Consider the following 24932-nt stretch of genomic DNA (forward strand, 5'->3'; position numbering starts at 1 on the left):
CGGGTTTCAAGAGAGAAACATGGAAGACAGGGTGTACTTTTAATGACTCAGTTAGAGACAGTTCATAAGCAACTTCACTTAGTCTTTTTTTGACTGGGAATGGTCCCACAAATTTAGGTGCCAGCTTTTTTGAAGGACACGCCAACCTGAGATTTACAGTAGACAGTCATGCCTGGTCTCCAGGGTGGAGAATCAGTTCTCCCCTTCTCTTCTTGTCAATGGCCTTATTGTTAGCTGCTTGTGCTTTGGTGATTGCTTCCTGTAGAAACGTACTATTGCGGTTAAGGAAATCCACCGTGTTTTGGACAACAGGAACCGTGGCCTCTGAAACAAAGTCCGGTATATAAGAGGGGTGGAAACCATAATTAGCAAAGAAGAGTGACTGACCTGTAGCAGAGTGGCTGGCACAAATTCTGCCAGTGGCAGCAGTGACACCCAGTCATCCTGGACTAAAGTGGTGAAGCAGTGGATGTACTGCTCCAGTGTTTGGTTGGTCCTTTCTATTTGCCCATTGGTCTGGTTGATGGTAGGTGGAGGATAAGGACCTTACAATCTTGAGGACTTTACACAGAGCTTTCCAGAATCGGGAAGTGAACTGTACTCCCCAATTGGAGACTATGTTTGTAGGGACTCCATGAAGCCTCACAATTTCCCTGATGAACATCTGTGCCATATCCATGGCCGAGGGTACATTCTTCAGAAGCAGGAAGTGAGCCATCATGGACAGACGATCTATTACCACGAAGATGGCTGTGCATCCTTCTGATGGTGGGAATTCCACTATAAAGGTTTTGGCGATCATTCCCCGTGGTCTGTCAGGGACTGGAAGCAGTCGGAGTAGACCCCAGGTTAAATTTTTAGTGCTCTTGTTCCGGATGCAGGTTGTACAGGAATTCACATACCTTTTACAGGTTTTTTCCAGGTCTGGATTTCAGGTCTGCATTTCAGGAGATTGAGCGTCTTGTGGACTCAAAAATGAAATGCTATTGGATGATTGTGACACAGACCCAAAATGGTTATGCGTACATTTTCAGGTACAAATACCAACGCTTCATTCCAAAGTAATCCCTCCTGGAACGTCAGCGTGAACTCTGGGGGGCTAAGAAAGTCTGCTGAGGCCTGCTTCATCTGGGTTAGAATGTAATTCTGTAAAAGTAAAAAGTTACCTTCAGGCAAGATGATATCTGGTACAGGTGGTTCTTTGGGGTCATCAAACATGCAGGATATTGCATCGGCTTTCACATTCTTCGAACCAGGTCGGTAGGTAATTTGGAACACGAATCGGGAGAAAAACAGAGTCCAGTGTGTTTGCCGTGGCTTTAAGCGCTTTGCAGTTCTCAAGTAATGTAGATTTTTTTTTGTGGTCCATAAAGACCAATATGGGAGCTCCTTCTAGAAGGTGTCTCTACTCTTCCAGAGCCGCCTTTATGGCCATTAGTTCTCTGTCACTGACATCGTAGTTCTTCTTGGCTGGAGAAAGCCTACTGGAAAAAAAAAGCTACGGGATGCATCAATTCCTCAGGGCTTTGGCTCTGGGAGATAACCTCTCCAATGGTGACTTCGGATGCGTCTACTTCTAGCACATACGGCAGAGACGGATCTGGATGACTAAGGACAGGGGCTGAAGTAAACAGTTGTTTTAGGGTATTGAAAGTGGCTTGTTTTTCAGATGTCCACTGGAAGCGGAGGTTCTGTTTAGTCAGCTGCGTGATGGGGGTCATGATACCGAAAAATCCTCGGATGATCCTCCTGTAGAAGTTGTCAAAACCTATGAAGCACTGTACCCTCTTCTTGTCAGTAGATGCAGGCCAGTCTAGGATGGCAGGAATTTTTTGGGAGTCCATTTTGATCCAGGTGAGATTACTAACCCCAGGAACTGAATGCTGCGCTGTTCGAATTCACACTTCTCACCTTTAGTGTACAGTCCTTGTTGGCAGAGCCAGTGTTCTATCGAATAGTGCCCCGTTGAAAAGTGCCCGCGAATGCGCAGTATGGAAGGCCACTCCAGCTGATTTCCCGATCAGCTGGCGTGACATCACCATAGTGCATGCGCAAATCATAGGAGGCATTTTTCAACGGAAGATACCATTTGATGGGCAGAATTGAAAGCTATGCAAACAGCGGAGGGAAACTGTAGCCTATTTGGCAGACTTGGACCAGCGGACAAAGTCCAGCGAACTTAGGCGTGTTGACTCAAAATTAGCCGCCGGACTGCCGCCTGTGTGCTAGACTTTTGAAATGAACGGACTTGCCCAGACGGAGAAAAGTCTAGCGTTGGCCGGTCTTCTGTCGCTTCCGCAGCCACCTTCTTCTTCTTCTCTTCTCCTCTTCTTCTTCCTTGCAATGTTGACACAACGCTCTCTCTGGCTGCAATGGCAGGGACGCGTTGTGCAGCAACTTATATAGGTACAAGGGGCAGGATCATCGGGTGATGTCACATGGTGACCCCGCCCCTTATGATGTCACACTCCCAGAATCCTCCGAGAGAGCATTGTGTCAACATCGCAAGGAACTTCCGGTTCCGGCGCCACATGAGGAGGAGGTAAGCGGACTCAGCTCCCGCCGCATACCCCCTATTAACCAGCTACAAGGCAGCTATTCGCCTCGGGGATCCCTCCTGCTGTCAGGGGAAGGTATAGAGCCCTTGATGGACCGTTTTGTGGAGCGGTCCGGGAACCGATCGCTGACCGCCGCGATGTCCGCGACGGCAGATGCGGCCGAATCCTCGGCCAATATGGCGCCGGCGCACAGCCTCGCTGAGCCATCACTTACAGCTCCTCTGATCCCAGGCATAGAAGCGCTGCCTTCGGCAGACATAGCCCAGGCTGTGGTAGCCTTACTGACACCTACGCTGACAGCCTCTATAGACTCTGCAGGCCCAGGCACAGCGCCTTACACAGGCTGAGGAGCGGATCTCCCTCATGGAGGATGACACCACTGCTCAGGCCGCTGCTCTGGCTCGCCTCACACGTACTACCAGTGACTTGTGGATTAAATTAGATGATTTTGAGAATAGGGCGAGAAGGAATAACCTGAGAATAGTAGGATTGCCTGAATCAGTTTCTGCGGGACAGCTTATGGACCTTTGTATGGTTACTATTCCTGCTCGACTGGGCCTCTCTACCCCATGTGTGGTGGAACGCGCACACCGCCTAGGACAACTCTCGGAACAGCGCAACAAACCTAGAGCGGTCATAGCTAGATACTTGAACTATGCCGACAAGCATGCTATCCTGCAGAAGTTCCGCTCCCAACGCACCCTTACGGTTGATGGCGTTAATTTACTCCTGTTTGCTGATTACTCTGCAGAAGTCATGCGACTGCGAAAAGAATTTTCACCAATTTGTGCCTCCCTCTTTAAGAACCATGTCAAATTCACTTTGGCTTATCCGGCGATTTTGCACGTTACTCTTCCCAATGGCACTCGCCGCACCTTCAACTCACCCTCTGAAGCGGAACGATTCACCAACTACCCCGCAGACATGGATACCACACATGACCCCTCGATGCTGAGTCCCTCTGCTGATCTGGCTGCCACCCCCCAGGCCCCTACTGGTAATCAGCAGAGCCCCTCCAAACCACCATACAAGCGCAGCCGCTCCACCACCCAGCGCCCGCGCTCTGAGCTCCGCTGAACTTGTCCTTTGCTCCCTCCCGGTTCCCCGCCTGGATATTGGTAACGTTAAAAAGTGTTTCCACTTCTTGGTACTCTCAACCACTACTCTTGCTGTGAGGTCAGCAATGGGATACTTGCCTAAGAGATGGTGCTTGCACACTGTTATTTTGTTTTATACTTCATGTTCCTCTTATGTTTGTTTATAACTGGGGCTATTATACCTATACTTGAAAATGTCCATGTTATGTTGTTTTAGTTTGGGGTATTAGCCCGCCTATTTCACCTGCACGATTGGTTTTCCCATTTTTCTCATGCAGATATCATGCTGCCCATCTAAAACATTGGGGTTTTCCCCCCTTCCCCTGCCCCCCAGTCCTCCCACACCTCCCTGTCAGAGATACTGATTTGTACTCTCTCCCTTCCCTTACCCTCCCCCCCCACCCTCACCCCCCCCCGAGGGGTATTTCCGGCCTCTCCCAGGGGGCTAATGCACCCGCTGGGAGCCGTGTGCCTTAGATGCAACCCGTGTGGAAAAAGGTGAAGTGGGCTACGGCTACTCTGTGGTGGATACACCTAATGTGTTCTGATGCACTTCGTACTCTCTGGCTCTGTCCCCTTTTCTTTTCCTTTCTCTTTCCCGCTAATGCTTTCCTTTTTTCTTTCCCTTCCACCTGTACCTGGTTACCCTTGGGGGTCTCCTCATATATGCGCACTCCCTGGAATATTTCCGTCTATCTCACTGTTGACTTAATGCCTCTTTTGCCAGCTATTACCACCCCTGATGAACCCTATGGCTGATGCCTCCAAAGACCGATTTACTGTAGTATCATGGAATGTTAAGGGCCTTCGATCACCTTCCAAACGCATGAAAATCCTCCGTCATCTGAAGCGGTTGAAAGCCGATGTGGCGCTCCTACAAGAGACCCACCTGGCTGACGGAGATCTTTCACGCCTTCGCAAACTCTGGGTTGGCGAAGTTCTGGGTTCCCCGGCTGTGGGTCGCAAGGCGGGGGTGGTTATTCTGCTCCATAAACGACTGCAGTATACCACTCGTGACGTCCGTATAGACTCGTGTGGTCGTATGATCACCTTGCACCTGACCCTAGCCTCTAAAGACATTGCTATAACTAACGTGTATGCGCCCAACGCCCCCGACTTGATGTTTTTCAGGGAGCTGGGAGCCTGGATCTCCCAAGCGTCTGAAGCACTCCACCTGGTAGGTGGAGACTTTAACTCGGTCATGTGTCCCTCTGAGGATAGGACTTGCAGTAACTCCCGTAGCCCTACACCTTCAGCCCAAACTGACAGTGACACCACCCCCCTTGCCCGTACGTTTACATCACAAAATTTCACTGATATATGGAGATTGTCCCATCCTACGGATTGTGAATTCACTTTTTATTCACCCCCCCACAAGTCGTTTTCATGTCTTGACTATGTCTTTGCATCCCCTGCTCTCCTGCCGATGGTGAGCGATCCTGACATCAAAGACATGGCCATCTCAGATCATTGCCCTGTGACGGTTAGCCTGTTAAATGTGAAACCTTCCTCTTCCTCGCCCATATGGCGCTTCCCCTCCTATCTGGCCAATAACAAGGACTTCAAACAAATGCTACTCACTAGTTGGACCGAATATACAGAAACGAATGGTGAACATATCGCCACTCCGAATCTCTTCTGGGAGGCGGGCAAAGCCTTCCTCCGAGGCAGGATTATAGCTTATGTGACACAATACAAGAGACACTCAAAGCAACACTATATACAAGCTAGCGATAAACTTCGCTCCATGCATCTTGAGCTCCTACGTAATCGCACGCAGGCTAATGTCAGGGCCTGGCAGTTAGCCAAACAGGACTTTGACCTCTGGGCGGAAAGGCAGGAGCAGATTGCCTCCTCCTTTTTGTCCATGCGCCTTCACAAACATGGCAATAAAGCGGGTAAGCTTTTATCCCGGCTATGTGCGGGCTTTAAAAGGCCCGCCCATATCCATGCCCTGAAGCACCCCGACGGATCCATTGCTACCTCCTCTACGATGATAAGCCAACTACTGACTGACTACTACTCCTCCCTATATGCGGAGGACCCTATTGACCATTCAGTCGCTGACCAATTACTCTCGGGGTTGAGATTGCCACAGTTGACCGGACCGCAATTAGACGCCATAAATGCCCCTATTACCCTGGACAAAATTCGGTCTACAATAAAATTGATGTCCCCTTCTAAAGCACCGGGCCCCGATGGCTATTCAGCCGAATTTTATAAACTTACCCGAGACTTTATACCTGCCACTCTTTCCAAAGTGTTTACAGCCCTATGGGACGGTGGTTCCTACCCCCTTACGGGTTCTCAGGCTTACATTAAGTTAATTCCCAAACCGGGCAAGGATCCCTTATGCCCAGGTTCGTATAGGGTCATTTCCCTTATAAATGTTGATGTTAAAATACTGTCCAAAATTATAGCTTCACGCCTAGCTACCATTCTCCCTACCCTCCTGCACCAGGCCCAATCAGGATTCACGACTGGCAGATCAGCGACTTTAAATATCCGCAAGGTACTTCTGGCACTGGAAAGAGCGAAACTATGCCCAGAACAGGACTTAGCCATCATTTCCATTGACGCCGAAAAGGCTTTTGATAACATTAACTTTGCCTGGCTATTTAAGGTACTGCAAGCCTTTGGCTTTTCGGGTCCGGTTACGCACTTCCTCTGCCAAATGTACAATGCCCCGACTGCCAGATTAGTTACTCCAGACTTTGTTTCGCCCACCATCTCTCTCACCAAAGGGACAAGACAAGGGTGTCCCTTATCCCCTCTATTGTTTAATCTAGCGATTGAACCCTTAACTAGACTTCTAAACTCCCCGGACGGTGTCAGCGGAATTGCGTTTGGGGACCAGAACCTTCAATCTGCGCTTTTTGCGGACGACATTTTACTTTTTTCGTCTAATCCCCCGGCTGATTTTGCTAAACTCCGCGACCTGTTCGCAGCGTATCGCCTTTGCTCGGGATTTAGAATCAATTTTGGTAAAAGTGAAATCCTCGCCTTAAATTTGCGAAAAGCCATCTCCTGGCAATCATCCTCACCCTTTGCAATGGCACGACACCACATCACCTACCTGGGAGTGCGCATAGGTCGAGAGCCCTCTTCCCTTTATACCCTCAATTACCCACCCTTGATCTCTAGGATTGTGCAGGAGCTGGAGGCTTGGGCAGGCCTGCCGTTATCACTTTTTGGAAGATGTAATCTCTTCAAGATGGTCTCCTTTGCGAGGCTACTCTATCCGATGCAGACCATCCCACTCCTCCTTAAACACTCTGATGTGCAGAAAATACACAAAGCTTTGTCCGCTTTTCTCTGGGCCAATAAGAAGCCACGCATTGCCCTTCAAAAATGGTGTCTTCCGAAGCCTGACGGGGGTGCAGGCCTGCCCAATCTCCGTTTCTATAATCTCTCGTGCCTCCTAAGACAGGGCCTTGACTGGATAGCGGGCAAATCAAGATACTCCAATCACCACCTTGAGAAGGCGTTGGTACATCCTTACACGCTCTCTGCGATCCTTCCTTCCAACGTTCACGCTTTACCACCTCATCTTAAATGTAACATCCTTATTCGGGACAGTGTGGTGGCTTGGAGGGAAGTTCGGAGGCTCCTGGGATTACCCACTAATATTTCCGCTCATCTACCTATTCAAGGCAACCCCATGTTTCCGCCCTCTACCATCCATTCAGCTTTTGCCCACTGGGAGCAACGGGGTCTACTCAACGTGGCATCCTTATATGAGCAGGGGCGAGGAACACTCAAATCCTTCCAAACATTGTCTCAGGAATTCTCACTGCCTTCTCACCATGCGTTTTATCACCATCAACTGCTGAGCTACCTGAAGTCAATTGGAGGAGTACGTCCGGACTGCCTCCGCAAATCGCATTTGGAGACTGTGCTTCGACAGGATGATTATTCCATCTCCACCCTATACTCTCACCTAATCAACTACCAGGCGGAAAAGTACCACGTTGCCCCCTTCAAACAATGGGCCTCTATATTTAATGATATGAACCTACCGGAAAGGATACTGAAAGGATACAGACTTGTTTACAAACTGGTCATCTCGGAGAAGTGGAGAGAAACTCAATTTAAGATCACTCATAGAGCCTATTACCCATTCCGTAATAACACCGCAGATCCCTCGCAAGCCAAATGTCCCTGGTGCTCTCTGGATCGCCCCCACCCTACTACACCGTTTCTGGGATTGCTCCTTCATATCAGCCTTTTGGAACTCAGTCTTGGACTATATCCAACTCGTCACCGGGACACATGTACCTAAGGACCCGCTGATCTGCCTGTTTAGCTGCGACCCTCCACACCTGTCACTAACCTCTCTGAGTCCAGTTACCCTTTCCCATTGGTCTCACCTATGCCTGCTGGCTCGCAGGACTATTATGAATTACTGGATTTCCACAACTCCACCGAGTCTAACAGGTGTTCAACATACCCTCCTCTCGCTGTTCCACATAGAGCGACTTGATGTTATATCATCCCACTTTGTTTCCACTCCTCGCTTCTTTGCAAGATGGAGGGCTTATATCGAACAATCCTTTAATTCGGAGGAAATGAATACTATTATTTCCCCCTTTCGCTATACAAGCTGGTACCTCCAACGGGACATTGGCAATGCATTGGGGAAACTCAAGCTGACATCACCCCCCGCCAACTCTTCTCCTTCACAGGACCCCGCTCTCTTATTGGATCAACTACCACAGGACACGCTTGACCCTATCGCTTCTGCACTGGAGGACATGCAACCCTCTACTCACCCTTCTGCATCTCCATGACCCTTCCTGGACTCGGATTTCTGGTTGTACCAAACATTAGTGTTCTTTTACTGTCTTACATGTAGGGGTCTTATGTATGTATGATGATACTGTTTCTCATCTCCATGTTTTTTCTTTCTTGTTACCATACTGCAATCGGATTGTGAAGTGATCCTCACCTCCCAGGGTACCATTCCCTATCTCCTTTCCCCCCCCCCCCCCCACCTGCCTTCCCCCCCCCTCCTTTATCTTTTCTTTCTTTTCTCTTCTCTTCTTCCCCTCCTTCTCATTTTCCTTTCTCATTTTCCTCTTTCTTGAAAGATTAAACTGCTTGATATTGTGGCCCTTTGGGTCGATGGGGTGTAATACTCCTTCTCTTCTATGTTGTTTTACATTCTCTCGCATATATATCTTTTGAGAGATACTGTCTTACTGTTCGACTGCTGTGTATTGTTTAAATTTTTCTTTTATGCTTAATAAAAATATATTTTAAAAAAAAAAAAAACATTGCAAGGAAGAAGAAGAGAAGAAGACAAGAAGAGAAGAAGAAGGCACCGGCAACGGCATCAGAAGACTGGGCCAACGCTAGTAAAAGAGCTATAAGAAGATAACGGAGGCCTGGCAAGAAGAACCGAAGAGCGGGACAAGACCCCGAAGTCGGAAGAAGACCCCCAGGACAGCGGCGGCGATGATGAAGAAAGCCGGGCTCCTCCGCTAATAATAGAGCTAGCAAAAGAGCAGAAAATAGCGGAGGAGTCCGGGGAGAAGACCCCCCCCCCCCCCCCCAAGACAGAAGAAAAGACTACCAGAGCTGTCTAATTAATTATTTAAAAAAACTTGTGTTGTGTTTTTTTAATTTTTTTCACCAGATGACATAGTGTGGGGGGCCGGTATCTGGGGGCCCCCTGGATTCCAAAAAGCCTCCTGCCCGCAGACCCCGACAACCAACGGCCAGGGTTGTCAGGAAGAGGCCCTTGTCCTCATCAACATGGGGACAAGCACCCCCCCATGTTGAGGGAACGCGGCCTGGGGCACTCGCTTGTCCCCACCCCATTTCCTGACTGGCCGGGCTGCGTGCTCGGATAAGGGTCTGCTATGGACTTTGGAGGGGACCCCCACACCGTTTTTTCAGCATAGGGCTTCCTCTTTAAATCCATACCAGGTGACGGGCGATGGAGTCGGCGACATTGACTTCCTTCTCTAGTCCTGGCTACCTGGAGCCACATTCAAAATGAAGGGACTTTACTCCGTGTGTGGGCAAGTCCGTTCATTTCAAAAGTCCGGCGGACTCCCGCCATTGTTCGCCGGACCTATTCCGCCGCCAAAGTCCAGTCTCGTGTGGGCAGGTCCGCTCGCTCGGAAAGTCTGGCGGACCTCCGCTGCAAAGTCTGGCGGGTTGTCTGCTGGACTAAGTCCGCCGGATAGTCCAATTGTGTGTACGCAGCATAATGCCCCGTACACACGAGAGGGATTAAGTCTGACAGACCTCCAAAGGAGTTCCGCCGGAGTTCCGACGGAGTTCTGGCGGACTTTTCGACCGAACGGACTTGACCACACACCATCACACCAAACTCCGACGGAGTCGAACGTGATGACGTACGACTGGATTCGACGTAGGAAGTTCCTAGACAGTAGCCAATAGCTGCCCTAGCGTCGGTTTTAGTCCGTCGGAGTAGCACACACACGAGCGGATTTTTCAAAGGGGACCGGGTCCGGCGGAGTTCCGTCGGGAAAATTTAAAGCATGCTTCATTTCTAAAGTCCGTCAGACTTTAGCTTCGCTAAAGTCCGTTGCAGCCCACACACGATCGGATAGTCCGCCGGACTCAGTCCGTCGGAGTTTGGATGTCGAAAAGTCCGCTCGTGTGTACGGGGCATAACAGTTGAATGTGAAATATTTAGTAGCAAGGAAATTTCATGAATGGACTTATTGCACAGGTGGCAACCTATCATGGTACAGCGCTTGAATTCACTGAGCTCCTGAGAGCGACCCATTGTTTCACAAATATTTGTAGAAGTAGTCTGCATGCCTAAGTGTTTGATTTTATACACCTGTGGCCATGGAGGTGATTAGAACACCTGAATCCTTTGATTTGGAGGGGTGGTGTGTGTGTGTGTGTGTGTGTGTGTGTGTGTGTGTGTGTGTGTGTGTGTGTGTGTGTGTGTGTGTGTGTGTGTGTGTGTGTGTGTGTGTGTGTGTGTGTGTGTGTGTGTGTGCGCGTGCGTGCGTGTGTGTGTATACGGTATCTCACAAAAGTGAGTACACCCCTCACATTTTTGTTAATATTTTATTTTTTTCATGTCTCAGGTGTGAATGGGGAGCATGTGTGTTAATTTTTTTTTTTTTTTTTTTTTTATTTCACAAAAGTTTTATTAGAGAATTGCAGGAAATTACAATCGACAATATATCGCACAGTAATGGTAGCATAGTAATACATTGTTACAGGTGGTTACAGAGGTATAGAAACAGTAACTTGAACTGTCAAGATATAAGTGAAAATCATCTGTAGACCTTAATATCTATTCTGCGGTTAATTTTACATTGGATAAGATAGAAATCTTAGGCAAATAAAAATAATAAGTCAGAATCACTCGTGTAAAGGAGGGGGAAGAGAGAGAGAGAGAGAGAAAAAAGAGAAAAAAAATAAAAATAAAAATAAATAAATAAATAAAATAAAATAAAAAAATAAAAAAAAGAGGGGGGGGGGGGAGGGAAAAGCAAGGAAGGGGTTAAGGAGTTAGTTTGATATAGATGCAGAAGAAAGGAGAAGGCAAGGAGAGTTCCCAAGCAGCGGGCCCGCGCTGTTAGGACCTCAAAAAAGTAGCATATATGATGAAGGTTCAACAGCAATCATTACTAAATGAAAGACTTATATCCCTGTGTATCTTTGAATGCAAGCCATTTCGACCAGGTTGAAGTAAAATTTAACATTCTTTCTTGTGAAATACTTATAAGTTCCTCAATGTTTTCAATAAAATTAATCCTTCTGAACCATTCTTTTTTCGTAGGGAGTGAGGATGATCTCCAATGGCAAGGGATACAATGTCTCGCTGCGTTTGTCATGATCATGGTTAGGGATTTCAAATATTTTTTTGGAGGGATTTTGTTGTGATGCAGCAGGAAGTGGGCTGGGTTGAGATCTAAGGTTTCTGATGTTATTGATATGATGGTTTCATGAACCATTTTCCAGAATGGTTGAATAAGTGGACATGACCACCAGATATGAAATAGCGAGCCCTCCTCCCCATTGCATCTCCAGCATTTGTTGGAAATCTGGGGGTAGAATTTATGAAGGGTACTAGGTGTTCTATACCATCTCGTTAAAATCTTAAATCCACACTCCTGTGTGGCAACGTTTAGTGAGCCTTTATGAGCGTAAGTGAAAATATTTTCCCAGTTTTCATTGGAGAGGGAAAGGTTGAGGTCGTTTTCCCATGCTAGACAAGATGGATAGGAGAATTCTAAACCCTCTTTAAATAGTGAGTTGTAGAGACATGAGATAATATGTCTCTGAGGGGATGTGTCTGAACATAAGATCTCGAGGGTCGTGGGAGATTTCGATCTAAGGGTTGCCAGTGCTGTTTTGGAGATATAGTGACGAATTTGACGATATGTCCAGGGGGAAATCAGTCCAGGGTCGTTGTCTTTATTGATTTCCTCGAGGGATAAAAATATCCCCCTGTGAAAAAAGTGTTTAATTAGCACCGTTTCGTGGGGCCAGTTGTCCAGGAAAGAGTTTGGGGTGTTTCCTGGGGGGAAATCAGGATTATTCCGAAGAGGCGTTAAGGGTAAATTTGGTTTTATCGCTCTCGCTCTCTCATACTGGTCACTGGAAGTTCAACATGGCACCTCATGGCAAAGAACTCTGAGGATCTAAAAAAAAGAATTGTTGCTCTACATAAAGATGGCATGTGCTCTAAGAAGATTGCCAAGACCCTGAAACTGAGTGGCACGGTGGCCAAGACCATACAGTGGTTTAACAGGACAGGTTCCACTCAGAACAGGCCTCTCCATGGTCGACCAAAGAAGTTGAGTGCACGTGCTGAGCATCATATCCAGAGGTTGTCTTCGGGAAATAGACGTATGAGTGCTGCCAGCATTGCTGCAGAGGTTAAAGGGGTGGGGTGGTCAGCCTGTCAGTGCTCAGACTATCAGACTGCATCAAATTGGTCTGCATGGCTGCTGTCCCAGAAGGAAGCCTCTTCTAAAGATGATGAACAAGAAAGCCTGCAAACAGTTTGCTGAAGACAAGCAGACTAAGGATATGAATTACAGGAACCATGTCCTATGATCTGATGAGACCAAGATAAACCTATTTGGTCCAAGTGGTTTCAAGTGTGTGGGGGCAACCAGGTGAGGAGTACAAAGACAACTGTGTCTTGCCCACAGTCAAGCATAGTGGTGGGAGTGTCATGGTCTGGGGCTGCATGAGTGTTACCGACACTAGAGAGCTTCAGTTCATTGAGGGAACCATGAATGCCAACATGTACTGTGACATACTGAACCAGAGCATGATCCCCTCCCTTTGGAGACTGGACCACAGGGCAGTATTCCAACATGATAGGGACCCCATACACGCCTCCAAGATGACCACTGCCTTGCTAAAGAAGCTATGGGTAAAGGTGATGGACTGGCCAAGCATGTCTCCAGACCTAAACTCTACTGAGCATCTGTGGGGCATCCTCAAACGGAAGGTGGAGGAGTGCAAGGTCTCTAACATCCACCAGCTGCGTGATGTCATCATGGAGGAGTGGAAGAGGACTCCAGTCGCAACCTGTGAAGCTCTGGTGAACTCCATGCCCAAGAGGGTTAAGGCAGTGCTGGAAAATAATGGCATTGGTGGCCACACAAAATATTGACACTTTAGGCCCAATTTGGACATCTTAGGGGTGTACTCACTTTTGCTGCAAGCGGTTTAGACATTAATGGCTGCGTGTTGAGTTATTTTGAGGGGACAATACATTTACACTGTTATACAAGCTGTACACTCACTACTTTACATTGTAGCAAAGTGATGAAGGCGTCATTCTTCTTTTGGACAAACAAGTGCATGTTGCTGAATTCATTTTCTTACTGGTTTAAAAAAGGAGAGGTATTAAGTATTAAGTATAGATCATAAGAATGTGGATACCATGGATGTAGTGTGTTAGCTATGTAATAATGATTAAGTCTGCTAAGTAACTAGGTGTCCTGTAATTTCAGGTTCATGAAGACTATATAGCACTGGAATGTAGGACTTGCCTTACTTTAGAACTAGCCAGTGACATAGCTCTTGGGTGTTGTAGACCTTATCAACATAGAGACATTCCTGGCAGCAGTTTCGGGGATGGTAGAGGAGATCCCTGGGGCTTGGGCGAAGGTTAGGAATCAACAAGCTAGTGGCAAAACCAATAGCTGAATACGGAACCTGCCCTGATTTAGCATGGGTGTGCCAAGTGTACTGTTGTGTGAAGAACAAACTACAGTGATATCATAGTGTCAGGAATCAGATCCAACTAATTATTTGAGTATACATAATGTCAAATCTGCAAGCTTTCATAGTTCTTTGAGTAAATCATTAAAACTTAACTTGGGGCTATCATCTAATACACAGATAACATACATATATATGTGAGCTGTTCTACCTGCTATAGGATTTGCCTCTCTGTTTAACAGTTCTGAGATTTTGCACAGCACATATCAGTCTGGCAGGGAAACTGTCCTAATCTTTCCCTCTGCTACAGTTTCACTTTCACTTGCACATCTCCTTACTATCCATGCCTTGTGACTGGACAGTGAAAGGAGAGCCAGCACATCTATTGGCTCATCTCTCTGTCACTTTGCTATCTCCTCCATTCCGCATGCTCTACAATAGAAAGTACAATACAGTACAAAAAACTACAAGAGGCTGATGCAAAGTCAAATTCAGGTACTTACACAGCTTGTTTGCATTAGAAAAATAAATGTCAGAACGGCCGCTCTCACGAGCCTGCAGGGGCAGTCAGCTCATCGGTAAACGTGGCCACTCCGTGTTCTTAGGACACAGCGTGACCCTGATCTCTGTAAAGGGCCAATGGCTCTTTAACCATGTGATCGTCTGTGTCCAATCACAGCCGCTCACATGTAAATGCGGAAATTACGTTTTTTCGGCTCTCGAGCCGATCAGCGGGACAGGGGACACCAGGACTCATTAGTGCCCTGATTACAATAAAGACCCAGCGGTGCCACCAATCGGTGCATAACAGTGACACCAATCAGTGCTCATTAGTGATGCCAGTCAGTGCTACCTTTCAGTGCCCATCAGTACCTGCCTATCAGTGCTGCTCATCAGTGCCTCCCCTCAGTGGTGCCCACCAATGGCAACTATCAGTGCCCGTCAGTGCGGCATATTAATGCCTCCTCATCAGTGCCACCTAATCAGTGTCCATAAGTGCCGCCTTATCAATGCCCATAAGTGCCACATTATTAGTGCATGTCAGTGCAGCCTCATTAGTGCACATCAGTGAAGGAGAAAAATTACTTTACAAAATTCACTATAAGAAACTTTTTGTTTTCTTCAAAATTTTCGGTTTTTTTTTTGTAAAAAAATTCAAAAACCCAGCAGTGATTAAATGCCACCAAAAGAAAGCTTTATTTGTGTGAAGAAAATTATTAAATTGTAATTTGGATGTAGTGTTGCATGATTTCGCAATTGTCATTCAAAGTGCGACAATGCAGGAAAGGGGGTGAAAGTGCCCTATATTGAAGTAGTTGATGTGTGCCTTTTTATATATGCTTTAACAAGCTAGTGATGGGGTACAGAAAAAAGAGAGTACCGTAGTTGATAAAGTGTTGGTTGTTGTCTTCTTACATGTCAAGAATTGGGAATTCTAAGGATATTGGGGCAGTTGCTGAGGCTGCTCCCTTGATATCCACACCCAAAAATGTTTGTTGAGGGGACTATTGCGGTACTAAATAAATCATAAAAGACTTTGTTATAAAAAAATTACAAGTAATTTAATAAGGACAAAAAAAATTGAAATCCATCAAAACTTTCATATTGCTAAAATCATATACACCACAATTTAATAAACTACCGACGGGTAACCCCGTAAGGTTTCTATTGAAGAGGGGTACAGAAACGTTTCCTCTTCTTGCATGGACAAAGAGAAAGGGGTACTAGAAGTACAGGTAAGGGGAAGGGTTATGAGGGAGATACCCTTAGTGCCAAACAAATTGACAGGACAGAGATGAGGAAGGTTGGCAATGGAACAACTCTACAGGGATCTAGTCTGCCATAGGGCAAAATGGCATAGTGATAGGGCTGTAAAATGAGTTGCCAGGGAAGGAGATAGATAGATGAAAGGGTGGTTGGTGGGACATCATATTCAGGGTAATGGGAGTACAGGTGAGGAAAAGAGCTATGAGGGTCACACTGTTAGTACTCTATAAGTTGAGAGTTGACAGGGCAGTAATGGAGGGGGAGCATAGTAAAGTCACAACTGCAGGGATTGTGATCTGCCAAGATGACAGACAGAGATTGGAGAATTGGGCTGGGCAGTCATGGAGGGAGATGGAGGGGAAGTTGGGAAAGGTTGTAGTACAACACTTAATAATGGGGAGAGTCATCAATCCCACAGATGAGGGACTATGGAGTTATGCCTAATGAATGTTAGTTATATTGTTTGTTATTCAGATTGTTTTTTTTTTCTTTGCTCCATTGATGGTGTTTTTCCAAATGGGTAACTGCAGGTTTGGTGGTGTGGGGGTAGAGTGTTTGATTTGTTATTTCCCCCCCAAAAAAAAAGAACTTATATTTTGACAAGTTATCATTAGCTCTTCTGATGCTTGTGCACCAGGGTCTAATTTAAAAAGAATAATGGGATCTATACGGCCTCTGGAATTGTAACCACCAGTGGGGAGCATACCTTTCCCTAATGTGTTGACTGAACCCCTTCAGATATTTATTATAAGACGTTGATTAAGAAAAATTACCAATTACACAGCCATGTTTTTGATAAGCTATTGCCTTTTTCCTATGAAGTCTATACCCCTTCTGTTAGAGACACCTTTTCCTAACTGTCAGTATTGCAACTGACTAAACCCAAATTCAATCTTTTTTCCACTCTGATAGCAGAACCTTTATCTTCTGAGAGTTGCCATTTTTATATCAGGCTTGCTGTCACAACGCCACCCAGCCCCTCAGGGATGGCCCTGCATAGATTAATCTGCAGAGCTCTTGCCCTTAACCATGTAGCTTAGGGAGACCTGAAGCACTTGATCAACAACCACCAGCCCCTACCCCCAATAAAATTCCTCTGGCCCTGAACAAAATAATATGCAGAACCATTTCCCCTATGGTGTGCAAGGCAGGGGCACCCCCTATATCCACTCCATCCCCTATATGGTCAATGGATAGATTCATGCCTAGCATGAATCTATCCACGGCCATCCCATATTCAGGCATCAGGCCCCTTTTAGGATGCCAGGCGCCTTAATTACAGCGGTGAGGTGTTTTGTTGAAGCACCTGATTAGAGCTATAGACTGTAATAGGCTTCAAAATAGACAGACCATTGCGCTCAGAGCCCACCTAGGTGTGTTAGAAAAGCAAATGATCATTCACTTTTCTAACACTAAATTGCCTCTCCGTCAGGAAGAGTGGGTCTGTTACCGATTTCCCGATTGGCTGAAAGGTCAGGTGATCCTATTGGATGCCCAGGAGGAGGGGAGGAGACGCATAGCTGAAGCCGCCGTGATCTCAGAAGAAAAGAGAACACAGAAGACGCTGCAGCCCAATGTGCCCGCCGATGGGGTAAGTGCCGGTGGACTGACAGATAGCAGGGGGGTTTTGAGGTGCTGTGGGGGGGGGGTGGTTGTTTGCTGCCCCCAAACAAAAAAGCACCAGCTGCCACTGGTGCAAGGGCAAAGAGACAATAATATAATCACCAAAAAAAATCCTAAACCTCCCCTCCCAACAAACAAAATGCCACTAGCCCTGGGCAGAATAATATGCAGATCCCTTGCCCTTACCCAAATAGTTTGCAGACATCCAGATCTGCCCATTAGACAATTTTAGCACTAGCTGGAGGTGAATGCAGTCAAATAACATGCCTGTCAGGAGCATGTAGAGCTCCGGATCCTTCAAAGCTGCCGGTCTCATTCCAGCATCCTGGTTTCGATTGTGATACATCCTCTTTGCCTGTCCACCTGCAAGGTGATTGGTGTGGTCAGTCTCTGGGTGGAAACCAAACCTGCAGTCTCATGCTTGTGATATTGCATTTTTTACATGTGTTCCAAGCACCCTGTTTGTCCTCCCTGCTTTGCTAGCTTGGATTCCCTTTTTGACAACCTTGGATCGCATATCAGTCTATTCTCTGAACTCTTCCTGTTTTTTAACTACAGGTTGACCGTGAGTATTCTAAACATTGCCTGCTTTGTACCTGCTGTCAGAAACCATGAATCAGACTGAGACAGAAGTACAGTTAAATGACACTTGTTTAATAATGATAATAATAAAAAGGTAAACATAGTCAAAACATAGCCAGAGTTCAGGAACCAGAACGGATAGTCAGACAAGCCAAAATGTCATGGAGCCAGAGATGAGCGTAGTAAAACAGCAAGCAGAATATGGAGCCAGAAAGAATGTCAGCCAAGCAATTCTTTAACAGGATCACAGGAGAGCGTCTCTAGAGATGGGACCAAGGCGAAGGCAGAGATCGTATGGGCTCTCCGGCTTAAGTAGGCAGGACTGACGAGCAGGATATCATCAACAGGTGAGTCACTGTGGAGAAAAAAGAGCTGGCAAATAGCCGACAGCTGAGCGGCCAGCTTTGAGAAGGAAGGGCTGAGCCCAGCCCTGACAGTACCCCCTCCTCAGTGACCCCTACCCCTGGGAGGACCACCAGGCTTGAGGGGAAAACATCTATGGAAATCACAAAGGAGGACAGGGGGCATGTACATCTGAGGATGAGAGCCAAGAGCATTCCTTTGGACCGTACCCTTTCCAATGCACAAAGTACTGTATGTGCCCATGGAACCTACGGGAGTCAACAATGGACTGTACTTCATACTCCTCATGGATCCCAACCTGTACAGAGTGAGGACGAGGCACTAAGGTGGTAAAATGGTTGCAGACCAAAGGTTTTAATATGGAGACATGAAATACATTTGAGATACGCATATTAGAAGGAAGGTCCACCCAGTGGCATAAGCCACTGGGTTAATCCTGAAAAGAGTACGGAAAGGCCCAATAAACTGAGGTGTGAACTTCAGAGAGGGAACACAGTCGGAGGTTGCAAGATGATTGCAAATTGGCTGCAAGTACTTGTGACACCTATTGCTATACCTTCATTACTCTCAGTGCAGGTTTTTGAGAGGACTGGTGGTATAGTAGGGTTGGAAATACCAGATGAGGAGCAAGGAGTAGTCCGCCTTTTTCTTTGATGTAGGTCTTTCAAGTGCTGTTGCCAAGGGACTGCATGGCAGGTCTTTACATGTCTGGTCAAGCAAGTGGTGCCCAAGCGGCTGCTGTTCTGACCACGCTTGATCCGCATCAGACATAGGTTGCAAACAGCAATGGTGCAACACTGAACCCTGTCCTGCATCCTTCCCAGCTGCCATCAGAGTTACCCAATGCACCGTGAAGGAAAGGTAACGTCCCTGCCCATGCCTGATGGATCATGTGTCAGTAGAAATTTTAACGCCCTGTCCAACAAGGCCAAAACATTGCCTTCCACGTGGCAGTAGAGAGCCAGAATGGCCTTACGTGAAAAGAAATGGCACTTTGGAACCTGCCACTGTGGTACAGCACATTCCACAAATTCATGAAAGGGGGCTGAATCTACCAGCTGAGAAGGCAGCAGTTGCAGTGCTAGCAATTTCGCCAAGCTAGCATTTAGTTGCTGAGCATGTGGATGGCTGGGACTGAATTTCTTTTACGGTTTAGCGTCTGGGGTAGGAAAATTTTCCTGCTGAAATCAATTGGTGGTGAACTGCTAGCAGATTGGCTGCAAGTACTTGTGACACATATTGCTATACCTTCATTACTCTCAGTGCAGGTTTTTGAGAGGACTGGTGGTATAGTAGGGTTGGAAATCCCAGATGAGGAGCAAGGAGTAGTCCGCCTTTTTCTTTGATGTAGGTCTTTCAAGTGCTATTGCCAACGGACTGCATGGCAGGTCTTCATATGTCTGGTCAAGCAAGTGGTGCCCAAGCGGCTGCTGTTCTGGCCATGCTTGATCTGCTTCAGACATAGGTTGCAAACAGCAATGGTGCAATATGCTGCACATGTATTGAAAGGCCCACATCAAAGAACTTTTAAAAGTCAGCAGAGAGTCAGCAGTGTCCTGCACCTGTGGAGCTCTGTGGTGTGATGCAATAGGGTGGCTGCCCTTAAGACCACCCCTGGAGGACATCCTGCCTCGTTGGAGTTGTGCCTCCTCCTCCTCCTCACTTTCCTCATTCTCTTCTGTCAGGCACCCAAGTACGGTCAGCGACCTCATCATCCCCTCCCTCCTCATCACAGGTGCAAACCTAGCAGTATGCTGCAGCTTGGGGAACATGACTGCCAGTTTCTTCTCTGGCACCCCCTCTCTCTAGGCTCAGGTTACTCCCTTCCTCAACCGGGGAACCAACATCAGAGCCTTCAAATTGCTGCGCATGCTCCAGCAGCATGCAACCAACACCGTGGTCGGGACTCCTCGGTGCATGATGGTGGGGCTATGGAAGGAGTAACTGTGGACAAGGAGCCAGTGGAATAGGACGCTTTGGCAGCTGCGTTGGAAGGCAAACTACTATGAGCCTGGGTGACAGAGGATGAGGACGGCTTTGTTATCCACTCCACCAACTCTTCTGCATGTTATGGCTCAATAACACGGCCAGCAGCAGAAAAAAAAGACATGCATGCCCCACAGCCACCTGCAGAGGATGCACCATGTCCTAGACCACCACTGTTGACTGTAGACACAGAGACTGCTTGCCCTCTTTTAGTGGCCTGTGAGCGTCTGCCTCTCCTTGGTGGCCTTCCGGACATGATCAGGATTTTCTCTTTTCACAGCACACTACACTGTATTATATACTGTGTACACGGTACACCGCCTGCACTGTATTAGAAATGGTACACCGGCTGCACTGTATTATATATTGTGCACACCGCCTGAAGTGTATTAGAAACTGTACGCCACAAATGAACTGCATATATAGGCTACACTGAATGCAGAGTGTGTATGTGTGTGTGTATATATATATATATATATATATATATATATTTATGGTGTAGAGCCCTCTGACCGATACGGATAAGGATGAAAGACAAGGATAACATAAACTCACTTACTTGAAATGGACCTGAAAGTGTGCCCTGGTCTAACGTACGGTATACCAAAATAAGGGGGCATACCTTAAAATGAAATGAATATGAAATGGGTGAAATGAGTACTCATATGAGGAATGTGCTAGAGTAAAGGCCTGATAAAGGGGCGGGTGGGTGGGTATCGCGCACCGAAACCGACGAGGAAGGATGGGCGAACGGCTGATTATATACCACCGGGCTCCACCCATAATTTCAGGCCACCATACTGGCCTTTCTATTTATGGTGTAGAGCCCTCTGACCGATACGGATAAGGATGAAAGACAAGGATAACATAAACTCACTTACTTGAAATGGACCTGAAAGTGTGCCCTGGTCTAACGTACGGTATACCAAAATAAGGGGGCAAAACACTCAGGTAGGGGAAGCATTTTATTGAACCAAGACTGTTACTGGGTAAGTTTGACAAAGGCCTGGGCCATCTCAATCTGCGGATTGGGTACATAACGTGCAAAACAGGAGGACTTCCATCTACCCAACTTTTTGATAACATGGACCGGGACCCCTTGGCGGGAGGCCGTTGAAGCTGCCCCGATGCGAAAGGAATGTCCTGAGTAGTGCGCAGGATTGAGGTGAAGGATGCCCAGGAGTATCCTGACATGCTCCATGAACTGGGCTGTGTTGAGAGGTTTTGAGTGAAAGGGTAGAAGTGGGCCAGTCCCTGGTTGATCAGCCAAAAGGGTCAACAAGCGGGAGAGGACAGTAACCGGACACCAGCGGTTGTAGGTCTTATAGAAATGTATGTCCGTACCTGGGCCAAGCTGCTGTGTCTTGGAAACCGCTAAGTGCAAGATGAAATGGTCCTCGAACCTGACTAGATGATGCTTGCACAGCATACGTGCCGAGGGGCTACTGCAGGTAAACTCGCCTGGCCGCAGGAAGCCGTAGAAGGCCAGATGTATGGCTGCTTGCAGGACGACACTGACATGGAGACCGAAAGGTGAAGAGGCCAAAATGTCTGACATGTCCCTGAACACTTCGCCTGTGATAGGCAGCCGTTTGATGCTGGAAACTGGCCGACGTTTCTGAATGCCGCGCATGAGAGCCCGGACGGCGTGAAAGGTAAATAAGGAGGGCTTGGTAGGGTCCTGGAGGGACGTGAAGTGTTGTACCCCGGCCAAGTACAACCGGATTGTGTTGAAGGATAATGCCAAGTCCGAATGGCAGTAGGAAAGGAAGGCAAGGACTTGTTTGACCCGGGAGGACTCTGTATTGTGAGATGATGTGAAGCGACTAAAGGCCCTCCAGGCCGACTGATAGGCCTTGCGGGTATTGTCTGAGAGGGAGTGATCGATGAGTTGAGTTGCTGCTGACAAGTGTGGGGCTAATCCAAGATCAGTTGAGACCAGTCCGGGATAGCTGCTGATGTTGGTTCGGCTCCGGGTACCTGATCAAAAAATGAAACAAAGTTAAAGCGGGAAAGAGCATCCGCCGCCTGATTAAATTTGCCGGGAACAAAGGAACAATGAAGGTTGAACTGAAACAATAATGAGAGCTGGGTCAGTCGCCGCAGGAAGGACATAATCTGTAGAGACCTGGACCTGCCTTTATTAACAATCTCCGCAGTGGCCAGGTTATCTGTAGAAAAGACCACCGTCTGGCCCGACCAGCTGCGGCCCCAGGTGTGTGCAGCGGCTACAATGGGATATAGCTCAAACAGGGAGGACGTCTCAGTGAAGCCAGGAATAGCCAGTATCTGTGGAGGCCAGGGGGCTGCGAGCCAGAGGTTGCCAAAGATCGCCGCAAAGCCCGTGGAGGCCGCCGCGTCGGTCACCACCCGAGGTGAAAGGGCGGACACGGAGGGGACGAACAGGGACACTCCGTTCCAAGAAGATAGGAATTCCTCCCACATGGCTAGGTCTGCCATAGCCGCGGAATCCAGGCTGAGTACTTGCTCCGGGTCCTGAGAGTGGGATAACAAGGCTAACAGGCGTGACACGAACGAGCGCCCCTGGGGGATGATGCGCATAGCAAAATTAAGCATACCAAGAAGGGACTGAAGTTGTCTCTTGGTACAAGTTCTGGCATGAGTGAAGTCCCTCAGGACCGTCCTGATGCGGGTCAGTTTATCCGGGGGAAGGCTGGCCTGCATAGTGTTAGTGTCTAGGCTGACCCCGAGGAAGGTGATAGCCTGCGACGGACCCTCCACCTTGTGCTCGGCGATGGGGACATTAAGATTATTGAAGACTACCCTCAACTTACCCAGATCTCGTGGAGGAGAGCCGGGTGGCTCTATCAGCAGGAAGTCATCCAGATAATGAATGACTTCCTGACACTGGGCTACGTGTAACAAGATCCAAGCAAGAGCCTGCGCGAAGGTGTCGAAGAGCCAAGGACTACTCTTGGACCCGAACGTGAGTTTAGTGGCAAAGTAGTACCGCTGCCTCCACTTGATTCCATGCCAGCACCAGAGGGACGGATGGATGGGAAGAAGTTTAAAAGCGTTTGAGATGTCGGCCTTGGAAAGCCAGGTACCTGTGCCTGTTTTAAGAATGGCCTGGATGGCCATGTCTACCGATGCATATTTAAGGGAGAACTCCTCAGAGGGAATAAGAGAATTGAGGCTGGGAACCGTGGAGGAATGAGGCGCTGACAAATCATAAACCAATCTGAGTTTATTAGAGAACTTGCCCTTGACAAGCCCAATAGGGCTGACTCGCCAGGTGCTGAAAGGGGGCTGTTCAAAAGGGCCGATGACAAAGTCCTGATCTAGCTCAGATTGCAGCAGTTGGTCGATGGCTTGTTCATCCGTGGCTGCTGACCGTAGGTTCTGGCATTCGTGCGTGAAGTGAGGGAGAGAGATAAGTCCAGTGTGAAAACCTTCTGTGAAGCCCTGGACGAGGAAGGTGGACAGTGAGGGGGTAGGGTGACTGGAAAGGTAGACACTAAGCCATGCGACATTGAGCCGGCTCAGTCAGGACCTTTTGAGCTGCTTGACCTCACACATGAGCCGGGGGTGAGCTCTATGACACTGGGTGCACACATGGAGCAGCCTACACTGACTAAAGTTACACGACCCGCTGTTGTAGTTGTTGCAGATCGGAGCACCGCCCATGGTCTTAACTGGGCGCCCTAGCTTATCGGTCTGTGGCGGGCGAGCTGGTGCTTGCAGGCCCTGAGCGGTACCCGAGGTAGATGGACCGTCGAAGGGAGGGGCTGCCACTGAGGTAGCGCACCAGGCCGCAGTATGTGTTGCTGACTGGCATATTGCACACAGAGGGGACCGTAGCCCCGCGAAGTGGCGGCAAAACAGTTCGGTGTCCATGGTGCTCCAGTCCGTAGGGGTCTGGAACTGGGAGAGCCTGGCAGCTGCTCTAGCGGAGAAGGAGCGGTGGTAGTCATAGAATGAAAACCCGCCGTACTTGTACCCCAGGTCAACTACCACATGGAGGTACCGATCTAGCTCCTCCCTTCTGCCAGGGGAGGCTGAGCAAATGATGTCCCTCATCATGCCGAAGGCCAGGGAAAACTCGGTGATAGAGAGTTTCCTGTCTAGTCTGGGATCCTTGGCTTTGAGGACCACTGATACGTCCCCCCAAGTATACGCCTTATTCTCTGCCAGCTCGTGAATCGAGATCAGAAGAGAAGCCAAATTGACGTCTTTGCCCTCTAATATGTCTTTCCTGATGTTTGCTGACACCAAATGAGATGGGTACACTATTGGTGCACCTCCGGAGATACCTGCGGGAAGACTAACAACTGGCTGGGATGCTGGCACTGGTGGAGAAACAGAGGGGTGGGTCTCGAGGAGGGCCACTCGGCCCTGTAGATCAGACATCGAGGTTGTGAGGGACGACACCAGGGTGTGGAGCTGCGAGATAGAGGAGGCGATGGAGCCCAATGAGGCCTGCTGAGCCGAAGCCTCCACCACCGCGGGGGGAGGAAACAGGAGCCGGAAAAGCTCTGCCTTTCTGGCTGTTGCTGGAAAGGGGACGCCCCTGCGTCTCAGCTCGGCTGTCAGCCTGGGAATGGTCCATGCTCTGAAGGCCCTTTGACTGCCATTTTCTGAAACGGATGGAGACAATGGAGCCGTGAGGTCCTCGCTGTCAGCCTGGGACATGGTAACAGAACGTGGGTCTGATGAGGCTACGCCCTCTGATCCGGGTTTTCTCCTAATACGGACCTACAAGGGGTGACATGGATTATAACTGGTTGGAGACTCCTACAGAAATACCTGTTTT

Source organism: Lithobates pipiens, unplaced genomic scaffold (genome assembly GCF_037356315.1).
Source record: "Lithobates pipiens isolate NorthernLeopardFrog02 unplaced genomic scaffold, aLitPip1_a1.2 Scaffold_28, whole genome shotgun sequence".
Classification (NCBI taxonomy): Eukaryota; Metazoa; Chordata; class Amphibia; order Anura; family Ranidae; genus Lithobates; species Lithobates pipiens.